Source organism: Triticum aestivum, chromosome 3D (genome assembly GCF_018294505.1).
Source record: "Triticum aestivum cultivar Chinese Spring chromosome 3D, IWGSC CS RefSeq v2.1, whole genome shotgun sequence".
Classification (NCBI taxonomy): domain Eukaryota; kingdom Viridiplantae; phylum Streptophyta; class Magnoliopsida; order Poales; family Poaceae; genus Triticum; species Triticum aestivum.
Genome location: NC_057802.1, coordinates 12,090,991 through 12,100,644, shown reverse-complemented (window position 1 = coordinate 12,100,644; position 9,654 = coordinate 12,090,991). Strand labels below are relative to the sequence as shown.

General features: G+C 45.5%; 1 pseudogene; it reads left to right on the top strand.

The window, feature by feature from the left end:
- Positions 1 to 6,459: 6,459 nt before the first annotated feature.
- Positions 6,460 to 7,457, top strand: LOC123076044 (uncharacterized; annotated as a pseudogene).
- Positions 7,458 to 9,654: the final 2,197 nt, after the last annotated feature.

The window sequence follows — 9,654 nt, the reverse complement described above, 5'->3', positions numbered from 1 at the left end:
ATTGAACTCTATTTCTCGTAAAGTCCTTGTGGCAGGAAGGCGGGAATAATTTATGTGGATACTACGTTTGCGAGTTCATCTACCACGCGACCTCTGAGCGGGGCTACTCTGAAAAACAATATGAAGTACGTAAACAATAATATTCATAATTTTATTTTATTACCATCATTTGTGTTGAGTTTCATTCATATATATGTATTGACCCCCTTCTTTAAATTAGATGTGGCAGATGCGGGATGAACTCCTACCACATGATCGCATAAATGAGATGGGAGAATTGGCAGGATTCTTTCTTGACCATGTCATAAAAAGGGAGAATACCATCTGGAAATTGAAATGGATTTTAGATGTTAGGAATTGTAAGAGATGTTATATTGTATATATGTAGTAGCGTCGGATAGATATACGAAAACTTATTGTTCGACCAATCTCTCGGAGAAAGAGAGGTCACTTCTCTCTGTATATGTTCATGACGATCTTGTGTAATTAATGGTTCCTTCATTTTCTTACTAGCTAGCGTGTCGAGTTCTCTCTATATGTATAGTAGCTAGCGTCGACCAAGGACGGAGAAAGAGAGGTCACTTCTCTCAATTAGATAGCTAACGCAACTAGTAGAATGCCCGTGCGTTGCAACGGGCTTTTGAAATATTTTGCTGGAGCTACGTAAGCATAAAGCATGTTAACTTTCACGTGTAGAGAATAGATATCATGGGCCCAATCGAGTAACAATTTAAATCCACTTCACTTGCAATGTTAATTGATAGCAAAAAGGCAATTTGACCTTGGATACATATAGAATGATTATCCAACTAAAAAGTTGTTACAAATTAAGATCTACTATTTGATGCACTTAAGAAATCTCACACAATATCAGAAATTTTGTTTTTATCTTCACTCGCATGATATTCGAGCAAGTATAATAAAAACATCTTCCTGAACTTGTACCCATTATGCACAAGAAATATATGCAGTTAGCACAAATACTTCACGTCAAAGGGATTAAAATGTCTAACAGAGAATACCCATCATAGAAACCGGATGAAGTAATTCTTTATCATTCCACCAGAGCATAAATAAATAATAGCCAGACAAATCTCGGTAATTTCCTAAATTAATATTTTTTTGAATATAGTGATAATAGAAGTAAAATGTATTCGTATGGTCACAATGCATGGAAATTTGAAGGGAGTGCCTTTGCGATCAACTAAAAAGAAATGTATGTTTTAGTCGAGCTCGATTGTCGCTGGTCTTCCTTCAAATGTTTGTCTTTTTCTTCACCCGTCGATCCAACCACCTCCACTGCGCCACAATAGAGAGCATCTACATTCGAGCACCACAAACTGCCCCTATACGCCCGGTCGAAAGGCCCGGTCAGAAAATCCGACGCAGACCGATGACTCATAACAACCCTATAGGCATGGGTTGTCTCGCACCCATCATATCTAACCAAAATCTGGGGCAGATATAGGAAGGCCGCGTCCGCCACATTAGCCTGGCCCATGCTAGCCCGCGTCGACCCCACTTTGTTCCCACTAAAATCCCCACCCGGAGCAAACCCTAACTCCACTTCACTTTCAATCCGCACTCTGTCGATTCACCTCCACTCCACGTCCATTCCCTCCCCCTCTCTGTCCCAATGTCGACACCGACGGCGCCAGAGGTGACAGATCCGGCAAAGAGGATGACTGGGATGCCTTCGTTCGCAAGGCAGAGGGGACAAGGAGGAGTGGCCCTCCACATCGCGCTATAGCGGTCGTGGGTTGACATGCAAGGCGCCAGCAGCCTCGCCTATAAATATACCAAGAGTAATGTTCCCAATCACTAAATACTTAGTAAATCCTCAAATACCATCTTACAATCCACCAGAACATAGTAGCATCACATCCTTTCTATTTCACAGTCCTCGTATCATTCTAGATATAGGTTTATGTCATTGTGTGAGATTTTCCTAGATGGATCACACCAGTAAGCTTAGCTATTTCCAATATCACCAATCGAACATATAAAAAGTGTATCAACTTACATAGTATAACAAAATTGGGTCTTCTCAAACTTGCTATATCGACCAAAAATTACCAATTTGCCCGCTGTTAAGGAAGTAGGATAACTGTCACTGGTCCCAGCAGTATATTGTTTATTCTATGTTGTCAGTGCTAGCACGACCAACATGATAAAAGTGGCAAAACCCTCTGAGCTTGTCGTTACCACCGGTCCACCGCAACAGCCCATGCTCTCAATACTTAGTTCATCGAGTTGTGTCATTAACCATTACTTAGTTCATGAAAATAGCAACAATATTATGACCTGGATATAGTAAATTAGCATGCTAACATAATACAAAGGTAACATGAGATTACCTCAGCAATATCTTAATTATGTTTTCATCAAAGATCTACATGCTTAAATTTCTGCATTCTGATTAAGAAAAACTAAAGGCTCTTTCTTTAAGTATTGACACCTGATCACACGCCTCAATTTTTTATCTTCAAATTTCCAACTTGGCATTTGCTTAGTTGTTATGATAATCCTGCTAGTACAACTATGAAAAATAGGAATCACCATGGTGCTTTCATTTGAAAGAAAGAAACACCACCAGTCATGAGGCCCTTAAGGAATCATGACATGACCTGAATCTGATTTGCTACAAGATATTTGTCCTTCCTCATATTCAGATCAAGTGGGCAAAACTCCAAACGAAACGATGTACGCATGAAAGAAACACTCTCTTTGGCATTGCTAAATAATCATGGGAGTACATAGAAAACTGAAGATGATTTGGGGCTTCAGGGTCCAGTAGTATATATATTGCCTTTTGCTTACGTGTTTGATGTGAACCGCCGATGAAGAAAAATGCGATGATTCCGAAGTACGATTTGTCGGGTTTGTAAGGGAGCTTCGCGTGCCTTACTCATAAATTGAAAACCCCAACGATTGTAATGGGAGATGTCCTCGAAAATATTACAGGAATGGACCTTTGAGAAGCTCAGTAGAAACAAAGGTGAAAAGATGGAGATGTAGTCACTTCATTGTCAGACTCATTATTAACAAAAACAAAGGTTGGTAAAAAAGAGTGGCTATCTATAGTCTCCAAGTCTTGGTCTGATTTACGTGAACAAAGGCTACAGAAAGAATATACCAGCACAACACCTATCTGCAGCAGCTTTCCGCGGAGTTTCTGAAAATGCATAGCAGAAGGACAAACAGATTGTCAGATACCAAGCAACTTGTCATAATAATTTGCATGGGAGTTCAAAAAATTGTGTGGGATCTCCATTGCCTGGGTAACTAAACCAGGAGGTTAATATTCCAAACTTCTCTACCAAGCTATATCATTTTGGTAGCTTATTTTTGCTTTCTAATTACATGATTGACAGCTAAGAAATGATTTAGAGTTAGCTTGTACTATTCCCTCCAGAATTGCTCTGTGCAAATTGAATCAATAATCAATCAGAAGAAAAATATCACCAAAATGTGATTATTTAGATGAAACAAGAGGCGGTGGTTGCCAACCTACTCCCATAAGTTGAGCACCACCATGCCGGCGTGTACGATGAGCACGACAGTGCCGACCTTTTGGAGAAAAAGGGTTCTCCAGCCACATGGACCCACTAACACCAATTTATTACATCAAAGAGGCTAACCAAGTCAACGACCCTGTTGTGTTCTTGGCTCTTGAACTTTTCTCTCTAGCATTTTGGCGCTTATAACGTGTTCTTGCTTATAGTGGCGCTCGTGGTGCTCGAGATCGGCGGCCGACGAGTAGGATATTAAACACGGCGACCGGGAGGAAGGGTCACGGCTGAGGTTGATGAAGCAGTTTACGGAAGCGGCGTCCGGAGGTTGAAGATGCAGTCGACGATGATGTCTGTGGATGCATCAGCTCGCAGCCTCAGACTTGACCTCGACGTGCAGCGATGAGGACCGGCGGGCACCGGTCGCCTTAAGCTTTCCCCCGCCTACTGCACTGGGGACACCTCACTCTCTCGCCAACGCTGGCGCTACCAGCTCATGTTGCAAGCTCCGCAACCGACCAACAATCGTCGCGACAGTCTCCGGTCACCGCCAATGTCCGGCGGCATGGGCCCGACGGCGGGGGGCATCGCGCTGCCATCGATGGGGCAGCCGCCCCCGCCGCAACACCCGGAGCCCACCTCGCCCACGGCGCGCCCGCACCACCACTACTACCTCTTCTCGGGGCATCTAGGAAAATAAATGCATCCGGCAGACTAACAACTTTCAGGAAATTAGACACATGACTGGACTGAATACATCAAATCCTTATCATTTTAGCTAACCACTTAATTACCTGCATTATCAGTAATTCAACTACTCACCTTAGAGCTAGTACTGAACTTCAGTGTTTATTATGTGCAATCACAATCGTATCAACCAAAGAACCATTACCACACTACTGTTGACAGCATGCTTGATTCGACCACTTGATGCATGAGTAAAAGTACTTAGATGGCCGTGTTTCAAAAATTTCTCGGTAAACCAAAGGGATCAGCGAATGTAACCAATCATGGTAGGAAACACAAACACAAGTAGAGTTCGACACATCTACTGGTAAAAACTGCAGACGGATGCATTAGATCCTCTCATGATTTTCAGTCTCTGACATTTAGTGCTAAACAAACTGATTAAAATTTTAAGGTCAGAAATTGTTGGAACTTTTAAAACTTGACTTGTTCAGTTCACAGCCTATCTGTGTATGAAAGGCGTAACAGTAATATAACACGAAAGCCACATGCATGATTTTTCACTGAAAGAAGGAAAAGGTCGACACATATAAATATATATCTCCAAACTTCCTTATCAAAGATGAAAATAAGTAGTTCATGCATCCTAATGCAATTTAATTTTTGTTATTAGCAGCATAGTAGTGTTTGTTTGACAATGAATATCCTTGCCTCAATTTGCAACTTGCAAGTGGATGCATATGCAGGATTGCTAATTTAGCAAAGCTTGGGCCTCATACCCGAGGATTCAGAGAGAAAAGCAACAAGATATTGAGCGTCGTAGAACTGGCTCAGTTATGAGACCAGCCTGGCAAATTCGTTGATAGGAAATTGACAAGCTTCTTCTACAAGTAATCTAAGGCTGAACCATGTCTAGTACTCTTCTACTGCAAGGTATATTACATGTCTAGTACAGAGATAAAACTTGACAAGCTTCTTATTCTTCTTGTACAAGTTATATTACATGTATAGTATAGAGATAAAATTATAAATTCTTTCCATGAACCAAGACTTCGAAGCAAGCATGAATAAAGTATAGCCAGCACAGATCATGTAATGTTTATTGTGTCAAGAACTAAATTTTCCTTGGTTGTGAGCGAGATTGTCAGCAAATTAGTTTGAATTGTACCTACATTGCCACAGTGAACCGCTCCTTAGGATCGGGGTCATAGGCCTCAATCTGTTTGGTAGTCTTATTGGTGAAGTAGCCCACAGAGAGATCGTTTTGGGCGAAATGGAAGGTGTACAGTGCCTTGGAGAAGTACTCGGATTTGGGTAGGATCTCATGATAAATTCCACCTGTAGAGCAAAATATCAAAAATTACTGTCGCGTTCTCTGAAATCTGAATGAAAATATGGAATATGACACGCCTTTACTCCTCACCCATTCTGTTATACACGAACTGGCTTCTCTTGGTGAATTGTTCCAACTCCCAGGTCTACACATCCAAGTAGATCGGGCTGTAAATGAATGTCCAAAAAAGTATGAGGCTGTAATTGGAGATGAATATACCCCAATTAGATAGCTGTGACTGAGAGTTTGAGATAGATGATGCACTGACATATGTACCGGCCGGCCGGCACCTCTGCGGAGATTTAATGAAAGACATTAGACATGATTGCACGGTATCAGGGAGGGACGAAGCTACATTACTCTCTCGCCGTGATTCAATACTGTCATACATGTAGCTCTCTTCTGCTTTGACATTGACCAAAACTACTGCACCTAATTACACTGGTCATACATGTACGTTCACATAAAGAAGAGAACGAAGCATCTCACTAATTTGACTACAAGAGGAAAAATACGCCACCGCCAATCCAACTCGACATGGCACGAATTCATCATCAGAGCACGTAAATTTCATTAGCTGGTACCATGAACCAAAATGATTAAAGAAACCCTGCATAAGCATCTCTGAAACATCCAACAGGAGACATGTGCACGCATTATGTATTTCAGTACCAATATAATGCAGCACAAATTTAACTATGTGAGGAAATAGACAGGGCTCAAGTGAAAATCATCTTACCTGAGCCAATCTCTCCTGCCTCCTCGCAATATTCCTCTCCCTGCTAGCTAGCCTTGCTCTCGGCACGCTTGGCCTCAAACTGGTCAGAGAGGGTCTTCTCTCTTGCCTTCTCAGCCTTGGACTTGTGGATACTCTCCATGAGGACCCTCTTGTTCTTGAACATGTTACCTTGAACTTCAGGTACATGTCATGAAACATGCAAGCATCTCAACACGCTGGGCGCCAAGGCCGTGCTGGCCTTCTCGACCACCGTGCCGCTCTCGGAGATCGCCTTCGCCGTCCTGGTCCTCCCTTACCTTCTCCTGGCCACGCTCGCCTTGCCGCAGCGCCCTGGGAAGCCCAACCCGTCCTTGCCCGTCTTCCTCGGCCTCGCGCGCCTCCTCCTCGCCGCGCACACCATGGGCGGGTTCCTCGTTGATGCCGCGCTCCCGGCGCTCTACGTCCTCGACGCCTCCGGTCCGGGGACACCACGGGGATCGCCGCCGCAGCCCCGCACGTGTTCCTGCTCTCCGCGCAGGTCTTCATCGAGGGGCTCACCGCCGTGGTCCCGTGGCGGTTCTCGCTCCCCGTCAGGGCTGCCGTACCGGTCATGTACAGCGCGCGCAGGATGTTCGTGGCAGGGGAGTGGCTCCGGCAGGAGATGGAGGGGGTGACTGTGGCGACGGGAAGGGAAGGGGGCGGAGCGGCAGGAGGCTGGGCGGGTCGAGGAGTTCCCCTGCGGCGGCGGCGGCGGCGTAGGAAACCTAATGCGCATCGGACGATGATTCTGGCAGCTGCTATTGGCTGATGGCGATCACCTTCACGGCTGAGATGGACCACGCCGAGGAGTGGACTTGGTTGACGGGGACACGATCTAGGAGGAGCATGTAGAGGAGGGCTGGGGGAGAGGAGGACAGATCGTGCCGTGTGTGTTCTCTTTTTGCCCTAGCGTTCATCCAGATCATGCGTTGTGGACTGGTGGAGGAGGAGCGGCAGACAACAATACTCAGTTATTTGTTTCCTAATTAATGTGATTGAGCAATTTAAGGTAGGGTTAATTAATTTTGATTTGGTCTTTAGAGATCGATCGTGATTGATTCTTTCACATAAGACATTCCTCAATAACTTGCGCCAGAATGGAAAGTTCTGATCCGTTCAGATTTTTTGTTGTGTGTATGTGTGACGCGAAACTAAACCGGTGGGGTGGGGGAGGTGCCGAAAAAAACCAGCGAAAAAAAACCATGGATACTATTTACCAACTGGTCTATAGGAGCGGCAGACAACAATACTCAGTTATTTGTTTCCTAATTAATGTGATCGAGCAATTTAAGGTAAGGTTAATTAATTTAGATTTGGTCTTTAGAGATTGATCGTGATTGATTCTTTCATAGAAAAACATTCCTCAATAACTTGCATCAGAACGGAAAGTTCTGATCCGTTCAGATATTTTTGTTGTGTGTGAGGGTGACGCGAAACTAAACCGGTAGGGTGGGGGAGGTGACGAAAAAAAACCAGCGAAAAAAAACCATGGAGACTATTTACCAACTGGTCTATAGAAGCGGCAGACAACAATACTCAGTTATTTGTTTCCTAATTAATGTGATCGAGCAATTTAAGGTAAGGTTAATTAATTTAGATTTGGTCTTTAGAGATTGATCATGATTGATTCTTTCATATAAAAATATTCCTCAATAACTTGCGTCAGAATGGAAAGTTCTGATCCGTTCAGCTTTTTTTGTTGTGTGTGAGGGTGACGCGAAAATAAACCGATGAGGTGGGGAGGTGACGAAAAAAATCAGCGAAAAAAAACCGTGGAGACTATTCACCAACTGCTCCATTAGGAGTAGAGATATGAAACCCCTAAATTAACCCTCCCAAACCCCTAACGCCCTTTAAAAAAACAAAAACCCCAGCGCCTGCGAGCTGCTGACGCATGGCAGCCTTTTGGTCCCGGTTGGTGTTATCAAACCGGACTAAAGGTCTTCCTGCCTGGACGCCCCGCAGCGGTCACGTGGAGCCTCTTCTGTCCCGGTTCGTAAGCGTATCGGGAGTAAAGGTTTTGGGCTTTAGTCCCGACCCTTTATCTAAAGGCCCTTGGAACAGGAACTAGTTCCATTATGGATCTCACGCTGCGCAACTGCACCTACTTCGAGAGCTATCTGCGTGGTGACAAGACTTGCGCTGGTGAACGTCACTAATAAGCCGCCGAAGTCGCTGGCTTCCGAGAAGGATCACGGTCACCGCCTTGGTGCTACAGACCAGTGTCTGCCGGGATGAGCTCGACGACTCCCGCAACATCGGCATACAGCTCGACATGCTGAGCCTATGCTCCTTCCGCTAAAAGGGGTTCCCCTTCAAGACCTCGCTGACATCGCCGGCGCCAGGCATGGCACGAGTCCACCTCGACACCAGCCTCCGCGAGAGAGGTGTCTACAAGTGCGAGCCCATGGCGCGCGCACTCGCCAGCTTCTCCAGTACAAGGGCCCTTAAGCGGCATCTCAACCCCATCGAGAACATCATCTCCAATAATGGACCGAGCCACTGGTTGCAAAATTTCACCGCTGATCAAAACCGTGATGAGAAGGTCATCCTGCCGACCTTCCCGAACCTGAAGCTCCTCGAAATAGACGCAGGCTTCAACTACAGGGAAAACAACACAGCCTTGGCATTGGCGATGCTGCTCCGTGCCTGCCCGGGGTTGTCCGAGCTCCGTCTCAGGCCTTGGCGTTGGCGATGCTGCTCCGTGCCTGCCCGGGGTTGTTCGAGCTCCGTCTCAGGCAAAACATGACAAGGCACCACCACAAGACAGAGGCACAAGCCGGAGGCCCTTTCGCCCTGTCTGTGGAAAGGTTTAACAGGCTCGGTTCCATATGTGCGTGGAACACCGCGTCGACGTGGAGCTCGGCGGGGTCTCGAACCTCCTAGACGCCTTCACCAATAGCTGCGAATTCGGCTGCATGAGGACGAGCCTGCGAAGGAGCCCAACTGCTTTCAGGTGCAGCTGGCTAAGTTCCTCGTGGAGAACGCCATGGTGCTCGAGGAGATGCACGTCGAGGATGGGGACCAGTTCTGGCCTGACCACCTCTGGGACAAGCTAGCGAGATGGAGGGCCGACGCGTTCTGGAGGATGAACCTGCGGGACACGACAGGTTTCGGTTGTTCCGGCTAGCTAATCCTATCGTGGAGCCCGATGTACATTACTGATATGACCTACTATATATAGGGCATTTCTAATTGTTCCCCTATAACCGGTTAGACGAGTAAAAATTTGATTTTACTCCAACCGGCACCTAGCCGATCCTAAATGAAAGAATATCTCGTCTACACGGCACGTTGAATTTGAATTTGTGGAAAGATACACATGATTCCAGTCCTTATAATTTAGTATTTCTATGTGCGATTAC